Genomic DNA, 24,823 nt, shown 5'->3' with positions numbered 1-24,823 from the left:
GCTGAAAAGAATCTACTTCCAAAAAGATACGAAACAGTGCAAAGTGCAGTTTCACAGGAGACACAGGGAACATGACTTCAGGTTACCTGTCCTTTAAAAAGAGGGCACTGAAAAGACAGCACAGGCAGGAATCTTCCACTTTGCTGACACAGGGTTGTGGTACTCTCTCTGCATGCCTGTTGTACTGTCCTTTCTGAAAGGTTCCATTTTTACACCACAGCTCCTGCTGTTTGACTGCCTTAGCATCCCAGCAGCTCTCCCAGACTTACAGATACAGTACTGCCGCAACACAGGTGGCAGACAGAACCACGCCGTTACCTTGCCAGAGGCAGACCAAAGTTCACATTTATGCACAACTTCAAAATCACATACTTTTTAAAACTTTTAAAAGTTACAGTTGTAAGCAATCATGCAGTGCTATAAAGAGGACAATCTTGTTTCTGTCTACATAGCACCTTCCACCAAGATCCCAAACTCACCGTCCCTATTACAGCAGGTCCCACGGCACTGGTCTGTACCTTCTCACCTTGCAGCATGCCCTCTGTTCCTGTGTGTCTTGATATCTAATTAGTCCTCTCAGGCCATTCTTCCAAACTCTTGAAGTTGCATGCTCCCTCAGCCTCCAGCCTGCCCTCAGACCCCCGACAGCAGGCAAAGCAAGCATGCTTGCAGCACTGCAGTGAGGGATGGGGCAGCTCACTGTCCTGCCCAGAGCCAGGAGTTCCCCTGTGCCCACAGGGCCTTTTGGTCACCATGCTGCATGTTGAGACCACCTGAAGGCTTGCCACTTTCCAAGTGTGCAGCAGTGAGGCAGAAGCCCAAACTATGTGGCTACTTATTTCAAAAGAGGTATTAGGGAGCTGTTGCACATTAAGCAATACAATTAAAAAGGTGAATATAAAAAAATCTTTGCCTTTAGAAAGTTTTTACCAAGCTGTGAAGGAAAAGTATTACAAAATAGCCTTGTAGCCAACCTGTACAGAAAAGCAAAGTCACAGAAACTGTGGAATAACACTTCATTTTTTTGTCAAAAACAATATGACATTTTTCAATCATCCACAAAAGCCCAATTGTTAAAAACTATTTATATTGAAATTGCTTTGAGATAACACAGGACAAGTGCCTTGGATTAAGCCTGCTTTTTGCTCACTTTCCACCCATAAGAAGAGTAACCCAATAATCTACAATCATACATTTATTTTTGCTGCCTGTTGCCATTTACTCCTGAAGAAGGCTCTTGAATACCACTGCCTTAGTCTGCAACACAGTTTACATAGCATCTGTTTCTGCATCCTGATGGGATGAACATTTGAGCACTTATGCCAAATATTTGCCTATATGAGTTTGAACTTTGTTTTTTTACCCTTTTTACCATCATAAAATCACTCTCATTGTTCGAAGAAAAGAAACAAAAAACAAACTTATGTACAACCACAGTTATCCAGGCAATAGGTTTGCTTAGGTTTGTTTGGATTTAGCTGCTCGGTTTGGTTTTTCACTTTTTGTTTGTTTGTTTGTTTGTTTTGTTTTTAGCATTTATCTGCTATCACATTCAATAGGAGGTAGGGGTTTTTGTTGTTTCTGTTTGTTTGTTTTAAATGTTTGAAACAAAAGTCATACTTCCTAGGTCATACTTTCCTCATCTCTTGTATTTAACGTCTTCCACTTTGACTACTATTGATGCATCTCTAATTCCATATGATGCGATTGTATTGCATGGCTTAACATATGAAAGCAACCAAAGACCAGAACATTTAACCCCTGCAAAATCATCAATTACCGTGTACAGTCAGGCTACAGACTAAGCAAAGACAGAAGACAGATATATGCCATATTAATACACTTGCAAAAGAAGATTTTAAAAGTTAACAAAATTTTAAAAATCAAATAGCAGTTTAGAATATATTTCTGTGCTAAAATAGGGCTCCAAACATTTTTTTTTTTAAAGAGGATCTGCAGTTTGTAGAACGATGTAATTTTGCATCAACCAATCATTAGATGACAATATTTTTGTAACATAATGAGGTATACAACTCACAAATGCTTTCACCTTTCCCAAGCATTCCACAGACGCAGTCTTTTTTCCTCATACAGAAAGAAAGTGAATAGCCATTGAAATCATTTAAATTTCTTCTTTAAAAATAAATAAATAAAGCAAGCTTTCCATTATACAGTTTTGAGAGTTTTTGTTTTTGTTGTCAGAATTTCCCTTTTTCTCCTATTATATTTAGAAAGAAGGGTACAATGAAGAAAAGTGGGTTTGCCATCAAAAGCATTCAGTGCTCTGACACACAAACACCTGTCAGTGGAAAAAGTCTTCAACTTCTTCATTCCTCTTTACTATGAAGCAAATGCGCATGAAGCTTTCAGACTATTTTCTTCCAGTGTTTTGAAGTACCCTTCAGTTCACATGAAGGCTAACAATTGCAAAGAAGCAAAAGAGAAGGAAAAACTGGCACAACGGAAAGACTGAGGAACAGTGAAAGCCTCCCTGCTTATAGTTATTCTTTTGTTGAATGCTCTTTTGGCACACCCATTTCAAGAACAACCGAGAGGATATATAAACAAAACAGGAAAATTATTTCAAAAGCTTAATTCCTAATGTAAATTGCTTCTCCTGTAATTTTTTCTTCCCAGTAAGATGTACACAACAGCAACATGAAAGCACAAAGCATTTAACAGAGAAATACAAAGAAATAGTATTAGAATACTATTTACACAAACTCACAATTTTCAGACAGTTTGCACAAGAATGTCTTGCTTTGAAATACTTATCCCTCATTATCTTAATCTGTAATTGACAAAACACGTAGTGCAGACTGTGCACTGTGACTACTAGAAGACCAACACTTGTAGAAAGTGCGTGAAAAATATAGCAGATTACTTTATAATTGCTGGTGCCAATAGAGATAGTTGGAATTAAGCTTGATATTTTTGTAAGAGCTTTACAAATTTCCTGTAGAAAAAAAAAGAAAAATCACAAAAACATCAAGCAAGCCATCTCACAATAATAAAGCTACTCTTTGTGGATTAGTAAACCCTCATTTTCATCTGATAAAGCAGTTCTTCCACTGACTCCATGCTTACCCCTGGTATCAATCCAGGGATACCTTCTCTCTGAAACAATTACAGTCAAGGAGTTTCGAACTCCTGGTTCAGACTAATCCATCTAACGACAGAAGCACCTTTCAAGCTTCCATTTGACACAAGTCCATCGTTCATCATTTGCTGGTGCATATGCTTTTTGCTGACAGAGTTCCATTACTAGAAAAAGCTCAGTAAGTAAAGCTCATTTGAAACAACTATATATTATATGTAGCCTGCGTGAGACATACTGATTTTGAGTCTAGAAAATCATCACATGAAAAAAGGGGAACTGAAAAGAACTGTTTAATTATTAAAGTACTTTCACTTCTTACCAACTGCTGCAATATGATTTATTAGTGTTAATTTGCAATTTACTTGGGGAACAAGAGAAGAGATTTTTTAACTCCATATAGCAAGCACATATCCTTCTAACTCCTGAACCAGAAATGTTTTTGCCTTTGATCAATAATAAAATGCTACATCAATGCCATCAAAACACAGACACCTACCAACCTTAGACTTTTATAAGACCATCACAGCTGGAAAATGACATGCTGACCCATAAATTCAGCAGTACAGGATCGAGAGCCACTTCCCATAACATTCAGCAGCACTATACTCAAGCCAATCTCATTAGGGAAGAACGACACAGGGAAAAAAAAAAGAGAAAGAAAGCAGATGAAATAATACCACAACCAGGTTTCAGGATCTGATTTCAAGATATTATCAAATACAATTCCTTCTAGCATCCAGTACTTTTTTGGTTTCGTTAAGTGGAAAGAAAAAGTTAAAAATGGGAAGATGGATAAATAGCTCATTTTCTTTAGGAGGAATTAAGTTCTGTTCTTTAGTTTGAGAGCATGAAGCTTGCAAGTTCTAAGTAGTTCACAAATTCTGTATACTATAGATACAGCCTTTTCAATTTATCAGCACAATACAAACATATGCATGGAAGTAACAATCAGAGATATCAACAAGATAAAAATAAGTAAATTGATTCTCTGTGGTTCCTTAGACATTTGAGTTCTTAATTTCAATAGATCTGTTTGTGACAACAGTTTGTTGTTGTTGTTGTTTTTTAATTCATAGGAATATTCAAACCACTTACAATGAGGTTTTTACATAGATACTGTAAATTTTTCTCCCAGAAAGCCACATAGAAAGCAAAGGCAGAAGACAGCCTGAAATCCTTTGCTCTCGTCAGCTAAGATGCTAAAGAAGCTACTTCAGAAGCAGCACAAATGCTTTGAAGCATCTCAATTAACCAAAAACTGGACTTAATTTCTCCAGTTTTAGAGCATGCTTTATACACCAACATAGCAAAGTTGAAAAATGAATACCTTAGAAAAATTCACATCCATGCATAAAAATATAAACTCCAAATTCAAGAAAAGAAACATCACTAGCTTCTCACCATCCATACTGAGTCCTGGTAACCATGCTCAATTTCAGAGTATTTAAGTACCGACTGAGATGAGACAGTATTGTTCCACATATTCTTTTCCCTGTTACCATCTAAGAAAATTAAGAAATGGCAAAGCACACTCAGTGCTTTCCTGATACACATTTAAATAGCTGATATAGTAATCTAACTTAACAAAAGCAACTTATTTCAATTGTGAACAAATATACTTCCCCTCCTATTCCATGAAGAAAGCTTTATTCCTTCTCCAAAGCTGCAAACACACTTTTCATTAATGAGAAAGCTTGATACAGTGACAAAGAAACAACGTTTATTGTTTTTACATAGATATCTTACAATTATTTTTAAGTACATTTTAATGAGATAGAAAGCATACAAGTTACAGATGAAAAAAGTCAACAGGACTGGACAGCAACAAAAAAAAAAAAAAAAAAAAAAAAAAATCAATGTAGGCCTATGATCATTCAATTAAAAAATAAAGAATGCAGTTTTCTGGATTCTGTTTTGTAACTTATGGTTTCATACCAAAGAAAAAAAAAACATATGTATTATCACACTGAATAGATGTCTTAAAAAGACTGAAGTCAAGCGAGCTTCCAGAGGCTATAGTATGAAAAATATATTATTTTAAAAATCATCTTTATGTGCTTATGAGAAAAATGTTAAAATATATTATATGCAGTAGATCAATAAGTGCCAAGCCCAGACAGTAACACTTGTTCAGCAATTAGAAGGCAAACACCCCCTTCAACAAGCATAACACAGAATTTTCTGGAGCTGCAATGACTGCGCCATTATCCCTCCCTCCTCCTCTGTTTGAGCATCAATTTCAGAACAGTATAGCTAAACTAGGCTATCATGATCTGAGAAGGCTTAAGAACAATTTTTAAATGCTCAGTCCTATAAACTTTTCTTTTTGTGAATATTATCTGAACTGCAAGCAAGACAATAGCTGCTACCAAACTTGATTCCATTTCTAACGGTATATTAAATGCTTAAGAGCTTAAAACCTGTTTTGATCATTGCTAACACTTCCATTATTTTCCCCATGGATCTAGAACATATGCATCTGAAACCTCACCTTCAGAGTTTTTTCTAAATCCCATAACCTATCTATAAGTTGGGTATTAAGAGCGATTTTCAAGTTTTTGATTTTGACTATTCTTTTCAAGAGAGTCTACTTTACTTTAAGTAATTTATAAAATGTCAACACTGTATCCAGGACTTGCCTTTATGCTTACTGTGAGGGAAACAAAGTAGAAAAAAACACAGAATTTCAACTCAGATATGTTTTAGAAACTAATAACCTAAACCTCAAGGGAAGAAAAGTTTGCTTTCTCCCTACAGCTTCTACATCTTTAGAACCGTGGATGATCTATACATCTTAGCAGCTGTTCAATTCTCTTATATTTGTAATCACTTAAAAAGAAGGCCTTTGACAAGCTAATGACAAAATAATTGAGTCTACTTTCACAAGAATTAGCACTCATCTGTAAAAACTCTAAAAACTATACAATATTTCAGAAAACACATGTTTTCAGAGAATAAAAATAACTCATTTCAACTTCTGTGTGCACATCTGATATCATGCTTTGTTAACTAAACAAGCCTTGCCACTCGAACAGTCAGTGGCATACAAGAAACATGGCAGAATATTCTGCTCCATGTATCGCTGCCCAAATCGCCCTTGAAATTCTAAAATGCAAAATATAATTCTTGTGTTAAAGCAAAATGCAAGATTCTTACTAAACACTCAAGCTTTACAATTACAGGAGACAATGTAGAGGTGATTCTGTTCTAACAGCTAAAATGGGATGCTGACATGCTACACACTCACATTTAACAAGAATTGGACCTAAAGCTGTGATGTGTCAAATTTATAAAAACATCAAAACCTTGTTAAAACAAAGATTCATAAACATCCAAAGTATTTCTGGAGAAAGAGGAAGTTTGCTGTGATTGAACTCCTTCTCCACTGATCCTTACACAATTTCTTCCTCCATAATGATTAGTACAAGCCACTTTTGGCAATGCATTGTCAGACAAATGGAATTGCTGTGTTGGCTCTCCCAGAGTAACACCAGGTTTCCTTTAAAAGGTCAGTAGAATGTGTGAAATTATACCAGGATCTATTTTGCTACAAACTGTAGAAATGCACATGCTCTTTAGCAGACTACTCACAAGCATAGTAGAAGTGATGCATGTATAATAGTCAATGGCAGATTCTTGATTTAATACACAAATAAAGCACACTAAAAATGAACATAAGATGCTGCAGGGCAAGCTATGTGCTCTGTAGATAAAAAAAAAATCATTGCTCCTTTAAAAAAAAAAAAAAATCAGATGTAGTGGCTACAGTAGGGAGCAACTAAGTGTATAAAAAGTGGAAACATACATCAAAATACAATTAGTTTATATTTTCTAGGGAAGATCAACAATGATACTGATGCTATGAGTCTCCTATTTTTCATTTAGTAGGTCTCGAAACTAAATTATTAACAGTGGACCACTCTACATCAGTCAAAAAGACTGAACTGGAGACCTTTTGCCTGAGGTTAGACTCTCAGACACTCCAATCAGCACATTTAAACTCTTAAATATGATGTTGCCTTTAGTATTTTTTTCTATCTAGCTTCAAGAGCAATTTATGAGCTTATGACAGACAGATGCCCAGAGTGAAAAAACTGACCTGTCTTTCATAGGATGTGCAAACTTCAAGGACCTTGAACCTTTCTAATCTATCAAGAAAATAGATGTCTTCAGTGGCCAGCTGGATATTTGCAAAATGAAAATAAAAGCCATACACATTATATTGAGACTAAGTTCAGAGGAGAAACAGAATTCCGAAGAATAAATATATATGCGCACACAAGGAAAGACAGAAAGCAAAGACACAACAGAAGCAGAATCAGCCTAACAACTCAATTTCTCTGCTGGATGGTTTGCCCAGTTTGTTACAATAATGCAGCAGGATAAGCAATTAAAAAGAAAGAAAAGTTGTTTCAAAGAAAATACCAGAGACTACAATATAAAAGATTACTGCCAAAGTCAATAACTCTTTGCAAAAGTTCCCTACCTCCTGATTAAAACAGATTCCTTGTGAATAATAACGTTCATTATTGATATACGTGGACACTAGTCTAATTATTTGTTACTATATCCTAGCTCTAGTCAGGAGACAGAAAAGCACTTTTATTTAACTGGTTTTGATAATCTCTCTCCTTGTGTACCCAAAAAATGAATACTGCAACTGCAAACTAATAGGGATCCATCAGGCTTCAGCATAACCTAGCCTAAGAGAGGCAATCCCTGTGAAGTAGAAAGGCAGTAGGTACCTTAAGCATTAGAGCTGTCTATCTGTTGAAAGTGTCAGAAGCGAAGGGAAATGCACTTACAGAACCATGACTGTAACTGAATTACACTTCTTTAAGATTCCATATTATATGTTGCCTGAAAAACACCCTTAATGCTAAATAATTCTACAAATAGTTCCTCTCTTCTCACTTTCACATATTTTTCCTTTTTCTTCATAGCAGGCAACTTAAAGAACATGAAGTCCCCAGATATCCATTTCATGCTGGTAAATTATCAGGAGGAAGACACACTAGCTGCTTAGAGTTAAGAGACTAATTTAAGAAACAGAATAATTGAAGAAGACAGCACCACATTAAGCTATATTTTTGTAGTATAACCAGCATTGTCTGAAATCCCAAATATTCACAAAGGTGTAGCATCACAAACACATGCTTGTAGTAAAACCATCACAATTTAGCACATAACCATCCTTATGCATATCCTACCTTAATGAAATTACATTCACATTTAAAAAGCAATTGAAAAGCTTAAAATCTGTCTTGCCGAACAGGAAGGAAGGGACAGTTCAAATAAGCATTATTTGTTGATTTTAATTCTGTTTGAAAATCCCTCGCTCCAACAGAAGAAGCTGTAAAATCTTTCCTTAACAGAAGTGAGTTCCCCTCTGAACCACCAGCAATTTGGCAAGTCAGATGAGCTGGCACATCAGAGCACTCTATTAGCTCATGAAGTCCACTAGCTTGTCTGTAAAAATTTGCAAGGGCCTAATGCACTCTGACAAATGACAAAGGTTACTAAAGGACAGCTTGTGGGAGTATAATTGCTCTGTGACTTTATCACTATTAACAGAAAGAATGAACAGGGGTAGAGAGTTAACACCATGAAACATGAGTACAGGAATTCACAAAAATCCTGACTCAGCAAAGAGCATGAGGACATTAATTCCATCCTTGTATTACAAAACAATTAAGAACATCGTTAAGTATACCCTACATGTCTACCATTTAATCAGAAAATCAAGCAGTCTTGTCTTCAGATGCAAAAAAGGGTACACACATACTTCATATTACAGACATGCTATACCACTGTTACGCCTATACATATGCACTATGAATGGTGAAAAATTCTTACCAACTTTTCTGTAGTCCTTATTCTGTCAAATAAGTTATGGGATAACTGAAAGTCTACAAGGACCCAATCTTCATAGTTCTTTCCTCAAGTTGTAGGGTCTTCTGAAGAAAAGCCTGAGATTTTCAGCAAGCATCAGTTTCTCAAAAGTACTTACCACAGTTCAGGTATAAATCAACTTGAATTATAAGAATTTGTTTCAAAAGAGGGAGAGGAATGACAGACAAAAATCTGACAAGGTTAAAAGGAGACTGGGGAAAGGTTTAGGTCTAACACATATTAAATAAGAATCAATCAAGCTTATTTCTCAGAAACTACAAAGTAAGATATATCACACCATAGCTCAAAGTGAGGGGAAATGACAGACAGAACTTCCAATTGCGTGGCAGCACCTGCTTTGTACAGAAATGCAGTATCATACATTAACTCTTAGCTCCATGCAAAGCACCAACTAGAAGTTGAGATGAGAGTCAATGCCTCACTTAAACAAGTCCATACTTCATGAGCCTGAAGCCCCTGCCTTGCTCAGAGGCAATACTTCAGCTTATATATGTGAGGCTCCAGTTTTTGTGAAGACAGCTGTACCTTCCTATTCTGCATTTCTGCAGTGGTAAAACACTTCTAACAGACTGAGCCAAAGCATCTTTCCAGAAGCAACACAGAACTCCCAAGTTTAGAACCATTTTCTGAGAAGGCCACGTCCCACCATAAATCCTTCCGCCCTCTTAATGCGGTATTGTTTAGAGGGACAAATGCACACACAGCCCATTCCGAATGGTTCACAACAGGAAACAAAGATTAGGTATTTCAGACTGAAGTCTCAGCCTACAGAAAGAAAATAATATTAAAAAAAAAAAAAATCATAATAGGTATTGCTCAGTATGAGTACAAGCATCAGAAATGGCTTGAAACTGGCTGTACCACCAAAGGACTTTTTTTTCCCCTAACTTTAAACTAAAGATATATGTTGTTGCATAAACAGCTATTGAAATCCACACTTATGCCCTATGCATCCTTTTCACTAAAAGAGCAGGAGAAAAATCATAACTGGCAAACTAAAATTCAGTACGGAAGATCAACTTACATTTATTGCATCCCAATTCTGGATATTTCCACAGTTGCTTCTATACATTTTATATTTCCTTGGAGTACAAAGTTCAAAACTACAAGAACTTCATAAACTAGATATAAACATCAGTTCCTGATCTAACTATAAAGAAAAAAGGCTTTCACAAGGCTTGTGGCATCTCCCTCGCTGGAATCAGTTATACCCCCACAGCCAACAACAGCCTCTTATCTTCCCCAGTGTCACAGCCCAGATACTGATAGTCAGTCATAGAATTTTTGCTCCAGTTGCAGTCTAAGACTTGCACTGAGTCATCATCTCCTCCCTGTCACTTGTCTAATTAACCTCAACTCCTTCTTCACCTTATTGTCTGGCATTACTTGTAAAAGTACTGTCATTTACTAAGCCTTACCAGCCTTTCTTTTCAGCCTATTCAGTGTTGGAGGATCATCTCTATTTTATTTATCTGCTTTTTCTCTCTTTTCCCAACATCATCATCACCTGAACAAATACTGTGGCCAGTCCTATTCATGGCATTTTATACACAAAGACATTTAAAAGCCAGTTAAACTACTTTAAGTAAGGAGTACTGTCTGAAAACAACCAACTTCCATTAGTAGATCAGATTGCTACAGTTTTTCAGTAAAAGAAACTTACTGGCTCTAAAGAAAAATTTGAAATGAAATATTGTTAGAGCCAGTAAATAAGAACCCAAGCTACTCAGTAGCAGCTGGGTATGGCTTCCAGCCACATGGCAGAAATTACTGTAGCATAACATCATCCTGCATGTAGTTATGTTTAAGAATTGAAAATAACTTAAGAACTTTCTTCTGTAGCTCACAGCAATACTGAAACCCCTAAGATTGACAAAGTAGAAAGGGAAAAGTGGGGGTGGGGTAGAAGCAACAGAAGGGAGAAGAATCTGAACCAATACTCCTTCAAGAATGATTCAGTATTTCTTTATTACAACATATCATAAAAAAACAATCTTCCTTGAAACAGATTTGCTTGGGTAATACGTGATGTCACCATAAATCATATTTTCCACTTCTGTAAGTGTCAGCAGTTTTCTCGGACTTCTTTGAAGGTGGGAAAAAAATGAAGAGCCAGAACCATCTTCCAGCTTTGGCAGAAAAGGGCCCTTTTTTCCCTAAGACATTTGTCTTCACATAGTGCACCACCACCTTCCTGTAAGAGTCTTGCAGCAACAGAGCCTCTCAACTCATTAAAAAATGCAAAGCAAATACTGGTATAAAATTCTTCTCTACTCTTTCCAAGCAGTAATTTCTCCAGTTGTCATTTCCTCTATGGCAGAATAAATATATTTGCTCCCATTTTAAAATATGTTTGTTTAAACATGTTTGTTCACATGTAAAACAGATTAATCCAATCTATGCCAGAAAGACATTCAGACCACTGATCAGAAGGATAGCAGAAATCATTAACTGAAAGTAAACCATATATTAATAGCACATACGAGTATTATATTTTTTGCCCCTTTCTAGCTTTCACAAAAGCACGTAAGGCATTTTGCTGCTTCTCAAACCAATTATTATTGGTTCACAAAGTGAAACTGGCTTCTATTTAATTAAAGTTCCCCACAACAGCCTCTTTGATTACTGCACAGAAAACATTTTATAGGATAATGATGTTTGATGAAGCATTTTTGAGAAGTAACAAGAAAATAGGACAATATCTTAAACATAAAGCCCAAGTTCAATTAACTTTGAGTCTTTTATTACTGATAGAGCTTATCAACACAGACAAACTAAGGTAAATAACATATTATTTACTTTTCTGATCCACAGAGACATAAAATATACTTCACTTGTCTGCTTATGCAACATAAAAACTGTTGAGCCTTGTTATTTCAGAGTTCATCGCTGTAGCATGCAGGTGTTTTGTTTTGTTTTGTTTTTTTAATAATAGACCTAACAGCTTTAACAAGGAGCAAACAACATACTAATTTTTTTATCCCTCTCCACTCATGTATATGTGTATATACATACATACACACAATCACATTTCCTCAACATCATCTTCTAACAAGAAAAGTGGACAGTATATGCACCACATACAATGGATTTGCAATAGACCTGCACATTTGAGAAGACATTCCACAAGGCGTACTGAAAGCAGTAATTGTCTTTTTGATTTAAAGGAAAACCAAAGGCAGAGTTAGGTGCTGTAGAAACATAAGGTTGGCAGGTACATTGCTATCAAGTGAGACAAGACACCTGGAAGCAGACAAAACATTTTTAGCAGCCACACAGATTAGAACAATTTGTGGAAATAAAGTGGAAGCCAGCAAAACTGTCCAAAAGAAGGTCATGCAAGATGGCAGTCAGGCAGTACAGGAATAGTCTGACTGAAAAACTGAGCAATCAGAAAAATTCACAAAGTCGAGCAGCAGAGGGAACTCTCTATTGAGCTGCAAGTCAACATACAATCATTAGAACATACCAAAACAGACAAATACCAATCCTGCACTTTTTCAAGATCTCAGCATTCTGATAGAGACAATAAAGTGTGTTAGAACCAACAGTGAGAACAGAATCCACTTAAAAGAAGCCCCAAACTAACATATAAATACAAATACATACATATACATATAAAACAGAACAAAGCAAGTTTTGCAAGCTTTTTAAACTTCAGTTTATTCTTTGTGTTTGAAATCTATATTTTGAAGCCTTAAATCTTGTTTTTCAAATACCTAAGGAAAGTTAAAAACTTACCCAAGGAAAGTTGAGAAACTCATTTTAAACAGATCTAGTCATAAAAATGCACCTCTATGAAAAGATGATCTATACAGTATGGATAAAATAAAGTTATGTATATATATATTCTGTGACTTCTTTTGATCAATTATGACCTTTAGATTTATCGTAGACAATCTTAAGTCTACACAGGAAATATTGCTGCTTTTCTGCAGTAACTTCAATTACACCATGAAGCTACGTAGATCCACTCCAACTATTGAATGCCATCTGCATCCATGCTCAACTTGGAAGATTTCCAAGGAATCATAGACACTTCCCCTATGAAAACTAAAGAAAATCTTCAGAAAATAAGGGTCAAGAAAGACTATTCCTGAAACTTGCCATTCAAAACATTTCTAGCAATTCTGAAAACAACGAACAGTAAGCCTAAATCCTTACCATTTCACCATTTTGCCATTTCAGTAGAGCTATATACAACTATTGAAATTTCACGTTCAGGATTTGTTTCCTTGTCTAGAAGACTTGCTTCTAAATCCCTTTTGAAATGCTTCTACTATTCTGCCTTGTATTTCAGAAATAGGTAAGGCGCTCATAATTTTTTTTTTTTTTTTTAAACAATTTCAGTTAAAAACATCTTTTAGATTTTTAAGGATTGAACACATAAAGAATGTCTGGAAGCAACGTGGAAAAAAAAATATTAGAACAACCAGAGAAGATTATTAACGAAAAATAGATTCTGAGATGAAAAAACAAAACAAAGCACAATTACTATAAGCAAGCCAGGGACTTGCTTTAAAAAAAAAAAAAAGAAAAAAGAAAAAAAAAAGAAAGAAAGAAAAAGACGATGTTTATTCCTCCAAAATTCCCCACACTTGCCCCATGCAGCTACCAAGACGGGGCCAACGGTCTTGTTTAAAGTAGCCTAAACACAGTTAAAGACAACATTTCTTACATTACTTGCCCATAGGTATGGACACAACTTTGAAAGGACACAACTTCGAAGGTCACTATCCTCATGGCTAAAAGGCATACTCAGAGCTGCAAACATCAGCAGATAGAGTTAGCAAGTATGCATGAGAATGATGCACAGGGAAAGCATAAAAGATTGAAAGATAAAAGAACATCTTGCAGTACTATAAATTACTACGTTATCTGGAAAAAAATTTTTTTGAAAGTTCCCTCTTCAATACTACTAAACTAATAGCAGATAAAATATTTACAGAGCAAGTAAAACAGAACACAAACTTACTTGAACTCAGACTCTAATTTCCATTAATGTAACAAAACAAAGGAAGTACAAAATCATGGCTGCCACATGACCCAGTCATTCTACAGAATAATATCAGAGTAGTATTTCATTAAGAAAATTTTTGTGTTGTAACCTCAGACTACTTTCTTCTCCTTTGCTGAAATATTATCTGAAGAATAAAAAAGAAACATTCAAAGTAGTGTAACTGAAGTTTTTATGGGTCACATGGGACGCCTGCTGCCATGCACCAGATGTGTGTAGGAAAAAGAAAGTGGTCAACATATGATATTAAAAAACAGTGCAGTTTCAAATATTTTAAACATGATGTCAAGTGCATTCAACAGGTCTACAAATGCATTACATTAGCCTAAATTTAGTGGGTGATAATTGAAATCAGAGATCTAGTCGTTACCACTGACATGTTTCTAAATACTACCCAATAAATTTTTGTCTGTTTCAGATTCTGTATGACAGCTGGCAGTTGGGAGGGTGATATGGCCAAGATGGTATGCACACACATGTATGACATTTTTATATTTAATATATTTACATTTTCCTTTAAGTCGTTGCAGTAAACACTAAGTATGGGACAGGAAAGGATACTAATGCACTACAATTGTTTTTCCCACACGTGAATTTTCACAAGGAAGTTCATTTACTTATTTTATAGAGATTAGATCTTTCCTTCACAGTTATTCTTATACTGAACAACTCCTTTCCTAACTAAAAAAAAAAAAAAAAAAAAAAAAAAAAATTCAACAAGAGAAGAAACAGGCTCAGTTTACTTAGTTTTTGTTGTTGTTGTTGTTGTTGTTGTTTTTAATTATATAACATTGAGGTAGGAGAGAATAAATATGAGGAAATCCTGGTCCACTTGAAGGTAAAAACTGTTCTTCAATGTCTACAACACATTCAAATTCTTACTTTCTTTTCAGTCTCAGATGGATCTTCAACATTGTTGATGTACTTGCTATCAAGTAATATGAAATGTAGCTTCATAACACATAACACAGAAAGTATTTTCAGGAGCATTACAGAGCCAGAGGTGGGAGGTGCCAACCATTATTGTTGACAACACGTGTCTATGCAAACTAATATGAAGGGCTGAAAGTTACCCTTCTACAGTTAATCAGCAAGGCTTCCTCACCTTTCAGCTGTATCCTCTGTAAAATGGAGATATTACCTCCCCATTTCTCAAAAGGAGCTGAAGTTCCAAAGTGATTAGTAAAAACCAGTCTGAGAAGATGTGCCTGGCACTTTACATACCACTTTTGACTGCAAATTAAAACACCTAGCTGGAAGGTGGAATGATTACTGCCTTACAAGGCTGTAAATGGAAGAACAGGGTTTCCACTAATGAAAATACTGTTAATTAACTAAGGCACATTAATCTTTGTGTACAAAGAAGGAAATAATCCTTAAGTTTCATGAATTACACTTTTTGAACTTTGAGGGTTTTTGTTTGTTTTTTAAAGTAGATTTTAGCAACATAAACCACCTTCCCTCTTAGTATTACATTTAAAGGAAGATCTATTTACAAAGCCATAGTATTTCTATCCAACAAGTTAAAACGAGGAGCTGGAAGTTGTCTGCAACTCATCCTTGGCTTTATGACATAAGAGACCAAAGACCTCCAAAATTACTAACACCCATCATTTAACTTTATTTTTATTCTTTTGATCTTGCAATCAAAATTAAGTACAGGCTGCAGTAAAACAGGTAGGATGTACCTTTAGAGATAAGTTATACCAAAAGCAAATAAAACCAGAGAACTCAAGGTTAGACAGTGAGGAGGGAAAAACATCAATTAGACATTTTCTACTGCTCAAATATTTGCTGGAAGTTGAAAAAAGCAAAAAACAGACAAATCCAAAGTTATGAATGACAATTCTACCTACATTGCACCAAAGCTCAGACCTTCTACAATCTACTACACCAAGAGCTTTATTTAAAATGCAAGAACAAGTAATTCTAAAATTAAGACACTTCACATATAGGCTGCTCCAAAACAAATGCATCCTATTTTATTATGGTGACCCAGAATATCAGAGGTGGATGTTAGTGGTATGACAGTAGAGGCTGAACCATCCTGTCAGTATTCCGTTACATGTTGTTGCCATGTCACAGATGGCAGCAGATGGACAGACTGACAATGGCATCCAACACAGAAGTACAGATGAAGCCAAGGTGTGTCACTGAATTCCTCTATACAGAAAAAAATGGCACCTATTAACATTCATTGACACTTGCTGAACATTTATGGAGACCAAACAGTGGCTATCAGCACAGTAAGGCAATGGGTGATGTATTTTAGCAGTAGTGACAGCAACATGAAAGACAAGTCACATTCTAGACAGCAATGCACAGCTGCCACATCACAAAATAAAGAGTATATCTATAGGCTCATCCATGCAAATCAGCTAATAATGGTGACTACCTTGAAAGGAGTGGCAGAGAATTTGCTCAATCAAATAGCATTACTGTGCTCTTTGTATCTGCTGTAGTCCATGGAAATAAATAGACGCTACTTTCAGTGAGATGTACATAATTTATTATTTAGAAACATCACAAAATTTCAACACGTACTACCTCAGTATAGTTCAAGATTTAGTCCTTCACTGGATTCTGTCAACTCAATCCACAAAAACAAAAGCTGAGAGAAGGTCATTCTGAAGCTCAAGTCACAGGTCATTTTGGAATGGGCAGGGGCACAATGGCAGTGTCTTGGATCATATTCTTGTTAAAGTAGATTAACACTGATCTATCTTATGATTGTTTTTACATGAAATAGAGAGGAGGAGGATGGTCTTTCATAATATTTTTTGCTCTATTCCTCTTTTTCACCTCCTCCATTAAAATACCCTCCTCCTTTCTTTTTTACTATCCAGTATTAAAAAATCATTTACTGCAATAAAGAAATTTAGTCATTTGGGAGTAACTTGTGTAGTTTACACCCTCTAGACACCCCAGAACCATGTTAATAATTTTCTTCCTATTAAATGTCTCATCAACTCACAGCTGGCTATGCTTTTTATTTCATTATGTTATTCATCAATCTAAAATAGAAATATAACAGAAAAAGCAATTGGAAAAGAGCAATTTCAGTATTTCAAAACAGATGCAAATCAACGCCAGAGATGCTACAGAGCGTATTTTTATTGAGACAATTCTATAGATGTCTGAAAAAATGAACTTGTAATAAATAAACTCATATCCTGTGGAGGTGTGTTTTTTCTTTCCATCTTATGAGCTAATTATGCCAACACAGCCTAACGTTTTCCTAAACGCCTTATAAACTGACCCAGTTACTCAGAAAGTATTATTTTTAAATTGATGTGATAGATGCAAACTGGAACGTTCGATTCCATTTCTGGCACCAATTCCCGGGTCCCCTTCCCAAGTAATTTAAGGACTTCCTCCCAATAGTTTTTCATATTCTTTTAACTGACATTTTATCTTTATACAGTATCTCAGCAGAATGAACATGCACTAAAACAATGACAGCCCTTCTTTGGCTGTCATCTCTCATTCTGGCAAAGACAGATGTCTTACACTGGCTTATGCCAATAATAGAGCCGACAAAAAACAACAGAGACTACCTGCCTCTGATGTAAAGGCACCAATTCACATTTGTGACACTCATTTGTCAATTAACAGATTTCTTCCATTGTTGACACATGGGACTTAAAAGATGTGGGCTAGAATGTGATGAATTAAAAAAGACAGATGAGTAAGCTATGAGCTGCAAAGTAATACTATAATGTGCTTTAGATAGGAATATCAACTGACACCCCTGACAGGCCATACAAGGTTTTATTTCATTTTGCACTGTATCTAGGCTTCATACTTTGTCTTCTTTGTTCTCTTTTCATCAAGCTCCTAACATCTCATTCTGACAGCCAGAGACATTTAAGGCACTTTCGTTTCAAATGCAAGTTAGCGTACTTGATTTGTCATTAAAATGCAAAACGATTGCCATTGCAGGTAAATGTAGGTATGCTTAAAAGGTTGTATCTGCAAAGTAAAAGCTGAAAATGGTTTCTGGCTGCTTTGCTTAACTCTTTCACCAGCTTCGGAGTTTTTCCAAGCCAAGTATTACTATGCTCTAATAGAAGTGTATCAGCACCTGTAGTTTTATTCAGGGTGCATTTTAGTACATTTAAATAACATAAAAGCTCTAAGTTGCAATGTCAAACTCAGAGAACTGTCAAGCCTACATATTGGGTCTTAGCATGATTTACACAAGAATCTGAAAAGAGTCTATCATTCAAAGCCTTCTGGGGTCAAAGCTTTCCACTCTTATACACTCTGTCAGTTAGACAGTAAAAAGGGAAGGAAGGTGTTTGTTTTTAATAGACTACCACTTGGTCTAGCTGAAATCATCAGTGAGAGGATTTCAACAGCAATTTACTTTCTCTGTTCAATGATCATTTAAGGAGACAAGAAGGCCTTAATATAAATAAATAAAAGGCTCTGTAGCACAAAGGGATTTATAAACATTGCGGAAAAACAGACCTGCACAGGATTGAAATGAATAACATCTAGCTTTCTACATGTATGCGCCAATGTGAACAGACTATAATATGAACAAGGTTAGTTCTATTCAACTAGATAGATCCAAACAAGGAATTCTCATATTTCAGAATAGAAACTCTATGAAAAGGAATTTTTTTTCTTCTGCAAGGAGTAAAAGGCTTGAAAAGCAGCAGAAAAAAAATTAAGAAATCAAATCTCTCTTACATGGGTAAATCTGTACCTATGTATCTTTTTTTTTTTTTTGGCAGACTTGTGCATTTTCACTAGGAGAAAAAGGTTGAGAACACAGTAAGAATTATCATTTAAGAATGAGACTTACATGGAACTCAGAATTCCTGATACCATATTAAACAAAAGGTACGGGCCTGAAACACTTGATGCTTCTGTGAATACAATTAAGCTTACTGAATAATTCTGACACTACTCTGCCTACTAGTAACACATATTTAATACAACATCAGTTATTTATTCATTCTGGGGCAAAAAATAGCAACAAGCTATGCTTTAAATGTATCTTAAATGATACATAATCGTCAACTTAATCGTCACCAGCTATGCTGATGGGATTCTAGCTCTACTCTTCCCTCCCACATTAGTCTTAATTGCTTCCAGTACACTTCTGTTTCCACACAGAAGGCACAATGGAAACCAAGTGCAGGACAGTAACTTAAAGCTGACTTCACCCTTTCGCTTTGGCCTTAAGCACCAGAGTTAATCAAGATTATCGTCTGCTGTACTATAACATGCAAAGAAATAGTCGCCCATTACATTTAGCTTGGTACAGCCAAGTATCTGCTCTTCTTCCATTAACCAATTAGTAAAAAGCAAGACAAATGATAGCAAAAAAAAAAAAATCCAGAGTAACACATTAGTCCATGGCTCAACCTAAGAAAATCCTTTTCCTGTTGCTTAGTCATTCAAACGCAGATGAAGCTCTTGTTTCAAAACACCTGAGGTTGCAGTGGCCAGTCTCTCATTTGGTGACTAAGTAGAAGCCTATATTAAATGGGTTGAAATAGATTCTCATTAGAGATATGTCATATGACATTTGAAAAGCCTTATTATCAGCAGTACTAACAAACCATTTGTTGATATGACTTACTTAAAGGAAGCCAAAGCATTAACAGTAAAAGTACAATACTCTGACACTCCCCCACTTAGGTTAGAAACAATTAAGTAGTTGTGCACCTGATAAAACTGGAACCAACACTCCACAGGAACAGCTGAGCTACTTAATGCCTAGTTCCTGATTACAAACAAAACAGTGACCATAAGAGAGAATTTGCAGGTTCTGGAAGGAAAGGAGAACCTCATGTTGCACCCACATCTCCCAGACAGCAACAAAACACAGCTAGCCTACAACACCTTCAGCATCTTTCCTCTGATTTAAGGAGCTGAAGTGGGGAAGAAGAAAAGTAGGAAAAGTGAGATGGAAAGAAGTAAACCAGGCACGCACACACACACACACACACACACACACACACACACACACTCACACTCTCTCCAACTGGCTAGTTTCCATTCCTTGAAAAACCATATTTGTCCATGTTTTTTTCCCCCCCAAAGTCACTCCAACGTAATCACAGTCACACAACTGTTTCTCTGCTTTTCCAAAGTACTTCACTGCCCAAGATAAAAAATGTATTAAATGCAAGTTAATAGGTTGAAAAAGAAAGAATTCAGATCTTTAAGCAGCTGTAATTTTACCATCCAGACACTAGACTGTCAAATAATCTTAATCTAATTGTGTTGGAACCAGAGTTTTCTGAACATTTATTTATACTGCTAATCCCTGGCACTTCTAGAATGCCTCTTCCCTCTGCCTTCAAGCACTTCAAAATAATGAGTACCTTTTATCGCTTATATAACCAGGTCAAGTTTTCATTTTTCTTCCAGCAAAAAGGTCTTCAAAGTGCAGAAGCCTAAAACACAACATCCTTACCCGGAGTTGATGTACCCATGTGGCCTTGTAGAGTCACGGCACTGCAGCAGATGATAGTCCCTTGACATGCAAGATGTTTTGCATACACTTTTCCTACATGATTTCCATGTGCATTAAGAGATTTTACACAAAATTACAGAAACATTTTCAGCACTTAGGACATGACCAAACTACAGTCACCAAAATAAAACTTCATCACTCTAACCATACCCTGGTCATAAAAAGCTGCTCTGTTGCTCCAAATACATAATGGGATGCTTCAAGCAATTAAAAACTGGTCTTGAGATCATGCAGAAAAAATATATATACTGATGATTAGTAAATATCTACACGGATACTTAAAAAGTGGTGTAATTCACTGCAAGTACAAGCTTCTCTTACAAAGAATACAAATGATAACTGATCTTCAAACTAACTGCTGGAAAATACGATTCATGAACTTATGAAGTGTAGGTAATACGTAGCTTTTCTGTAAAATTCATCGAGTTCCCTGTTGGCATATCCAATCATAGATTAATATTCTAAGGGAAAGGCAGCTCAAATTTCTAAAAGCAGTTTAAAAACGTTAAGTACTACAATGTCTTTCCAAGTGTTCACAAGGAACTAACAGCACCAATTGGCCCGACAGCCAAGTAGCAAAAGCAGTTGGTTTATAAAATGTGAATCACATTTTCAATATCATTAAGTGCATTTTAACTACACACTCCACATCTTTTAACATTCAGCAAAGCAATCCCTAGAAACAGATGCTTAATGCAAACATAGAAATTAAGGACTGAGCATTTATATCAGTACACTAACTACATTATACAAAAATGAAAGAATGAAGCACTTAAGCTTCATATGGATTTAGAAAAGACCACCTCCTATTCTAGCTCCTTTAATTTTACAAAAAGAAGAAAAAAAAAAAAGGCGTTGACAAGTAATAAGCCAAACGTTCTTGCTCTAGTCTTCACAACAGCAATATTGACAAAGAGTCTTACTTTTACTAAGATCAAACAGTGATGCTGTACCTATGCCAAACAGTCCATAATACAAGATATGCATCAATCACCACTAAAGTAAAAACATCACATCGATGTAGCTTTCCACCTATCAACCTCAATAAGAGCTGATGCCAAGACCAATACAGAGTACTTCTGAAGTCTGTGGAGAAAGGAGTTTAAAAATAACAAAACCTTGCAAGTATGAAGGTAGCTTTGGATAAAGCAATCGCAAGGAAGACAGATATTTGTCCAAGTTCTTTTTTTTATTAAATCTTATATTTGAGTTATTTCAGCATTTTTTCATTCTGAGACCACTTTTCTTTTCATCTATCAGCTCAGTTCTTTCTCCCATCACTGATGTGTTTCCTTTTTATTAGTAATCCTTAAGTAATACATTATTTCTTCCTATGTTGAGTACGAGAAGGTTATTAGTGACAAAGCCATATTTCAACTATTAAATCAAAGTAGACTAAATACTAGATCACCCCCCAATTTTTTATGTATTAAAAATAATATACACATTTAATATACACACATCATATATAAAGACATTAAGCTGCGTACACGTGTGTGTGTGTGTGTGACGCCAGCAAACTATCTCTGAAAGCAGCATTCCCCACACACTATTCTTTCAGTGAAGAAATGAACTGGAGGTGTGTATGCATTCAGGTACTACTACCTACCAGTGCAGCTTAGATACCAACAGTGCAGGAGAAAATATTACACTTTAGCATTTGAAGACCATCTATTCTACAGTTCAATGGTATTCCATCCAATGAGCAAGAATGTTACTAACTGTCCTGAGTTTTGGATAGATTATAACTGTCTTATAGTATGACTCATTTTTGCATCTCCAATTTGACTCTTTTCTTTTAAAAGAGATTACTATAAATTTTCAGCATAGCAAAAGTAAACACAAATGTGAGCTACTAGATGGCTTCAAAAAAGTACAGACTCTTACGGCCATGTTATATGAAGAATATTCACTGCTTCCATTAATGGACTCAGTAGGCAAATAAAGATAAAAATGGAGAACAAATTGTAAAGAAGAGAAATGACAGCCAGCAGATCTTCTATCTCTTCCAGGGAGCAACTCACTCATCATGATGCAAGCATGATCAAGACGACAGACAATATGAAACAAAACAAAACCACCAAGCTCCACGACTGCCAGCTTCAGTTCACAGTAAGAGCCAGGAACTGAGCTACAGCACTGCATCAGCTATGACCTTAAAGACAGTATAATTATTGTTTAACACGTCTGATTTGACAGGCTGGCTCGTTAGCTCGAGTACAATGCTCAGCCCTTTTGCACTTTCGTGATACTCATTCTTCACACTTGCACTAGCTAAGGGTCTTGGGGTTGTTTTTTTTTTTCAACCGAAAAACCATCTCCAAATAATGTAAAGTTGATTTACATAAAAATGTAAGATCTCAAAAATGGCACAAGCCACAGAAAACAAAATATAGTAAACAAGCAATAAATGAACAGAAGCATCTGATAGATTTTTTATGCCAAGTCCAAGCTAGCTAGTGTAGCATAATCACTCAGCAGGTTTGTTGAATACTGGAAGACAGAAGCCCTTCTTACTCAGTGATGGTAAGCAAGACTAATCAAGTTCTTAACAGCTGCAGTTAGGCGTTGAGAATCTTGCCTTCTCAGTCAAACAGAGAAGATACCTTCCAACAAAACAGAGAGCAAAAGAGACAATAGCTTCAGAGTTAATGCAGGTTCTTCCTTTCAGTCAAGCTTCGTGTCCTCAGATAACAGTTATTTCTGCAGGCCTTCGTTTCATAACAGCGATCATGAGGAAATACTGTTTTAGAGTAAGAGAAATTAGTAAAGTCAGAAAGAAAGAAAGAGCCATCTGATTATTATATCTATAACATGCTCTTCATATATCCCTTTATTTAACCCCCCAATGCAATTAAAAAAAAAAAAAAAAAAAAAAAAGCAGTTCCTTGCCTCAAAATCCAGATAACTATAAACTATAAAAGAAGAAATCCCCAAATCATTACTTGCACTGTATAGACAAACTTTCTTTGAAAGCAAAGGCAAATGCATTAAGCTACTTCTTCTCCAAATGCCAATATTTTTCCTACTTATTGCAGTACTCTTCCATTCACTGAATAACTGATTTTCTCTAAATCCAATACAGATTCCTGCCAGACAACTTCTTTGTTGTTGTTTATGAGCGGTTACAGGTCTTGCAAGAGGAACTGACACGACCGTTCCAATGAATAAAGCCCTCCAGATTTCGAGAGAGTAAGCACAGAAACACATGGATTCAGCCTGCAATGTCTCTAACAAAACCCACTTAAATTTCATGCAGGAAACCAGACCAAGAAAAAGCAGTTCACTCCTCATTTACTCAAATATAAAGAATATTATGTGATATGATCATCAGTTCCCTGGGAAATGCAGTGAACAAGCCTTGACTCAATAGATGCCTAATGTGACATCTCATCTCTGCTGAAGTCTGAGGAACTTTATTACTCACCTTTGTCAAGAAGTACAGACTTCACCTTTACTCATGACTTTGCAACAGTCCCATGAAGATGGATATCACCAAGAAAACTTTCAGTAACCATCGTGCTAACATTCACTAGCTACAGTTAAGGATATAATAGTTCAAGCTCACTGACTTACTCTATTTAATGGCAAATCTCATACTGTGTTTACTTTTATCTAATTTAATAGCTCCAGTTATCCTGCCAGGAATTCTCTACTACAAAACATGGACACATGTGAACCTTTGAGGACATGTCGGCGTAACAAGTTTTTGCCCAATTCTGCCGTGTGATGTATTCTCAAAACAACTCTTTCTACAATGTTAAGTCTTCTTGAGAAAAGCAGAAGAATACAGTGTTATGTTCTGATCTGTCAGATACAGTAAATCAATGGATAATGTCTAGCACTGGGGGTCAGAGGTATATATATTACAGAGTTTTCACAGTCTGTTAGTGACTATGTGGCCATAAAAAGTCAAGCAAGGATCAATGGACAGAAAGAGATGCTATTGGAACTACAGAAGATAAAAGCTACAAGTACAAAACTGAAATAAGACAATTTATCGTATACTCTGTGTCCCTTTACATATCTGCAAAGATACGGAAAATTAACTTTGCTATCGAAAAAAAAACACTTTGGTCCCTTGTGCAGTATGAGGAGATGAAAGTGCAGTATTTAAATACATACCGTAAGCCACAGACTTGATATTTTTAAAATTAGTTCATTCACTGGTCCCCTTCACATCAACAATAAAGCAATGACTACAAGGAAGACAGCAGAAAGACATACAAGCAACAAAAACATATACAGAAAATATTCTGAAACCGCAAATATTCCACAAGCAGATTTTAAGCTGACA

The 24,823-nt window shown here is 35.8% G+C and overlaps 1 protein-coding gene across 7 annotated transcripts in view; it reads right to left on the bottom strand.

Moving 5' to 3' along the window:
- Window positions 1-24,823, bottom strand: part of LRMDA (leucine rich melanocyte differentiation associated) — a 631,888-nt gene that overhangs the window by 594,102 nt on the left and 12,963 nt on the right. The window contains exon 4 of one of the 7 annotated variants that reach the window (XR_006168712.1): window positions 21,311-23,269. The exons of the other annotated variants lie outside the window; for them this stretch is intronic. The gene's annotated coding sequence lies outside the window, so the exon portion shown is untranslated. Of the gene's footprint in view, window positions 1-21,310; window positions 23,270-24,823 lie in introns of those variants that run through there. 7 annotated transcript variants of the gene reach the window in all.

The sequence above is a fragment of the Centrocercus urophasianus genome, unplaced genomic scaffold (assembly GCF_019232065.1).
Source record: "Centrocercus urophasianus isolate 14NV4802_14NV808 unplaced genomic scaffold, USGS_Curo_1.0 seq_17, whole genome shotgun sequence".
Lineage (NCBI taxonomy): Eukaryota > Metazoa > Chordata > Aves > Galliformes > Phasianidae > Centrocercus > Centrocercus urophasianus.
Note: the sequence above shows the minus strand (reverse complement) of the source record. Positions and strands in the feature narration are given on the sequence as shown.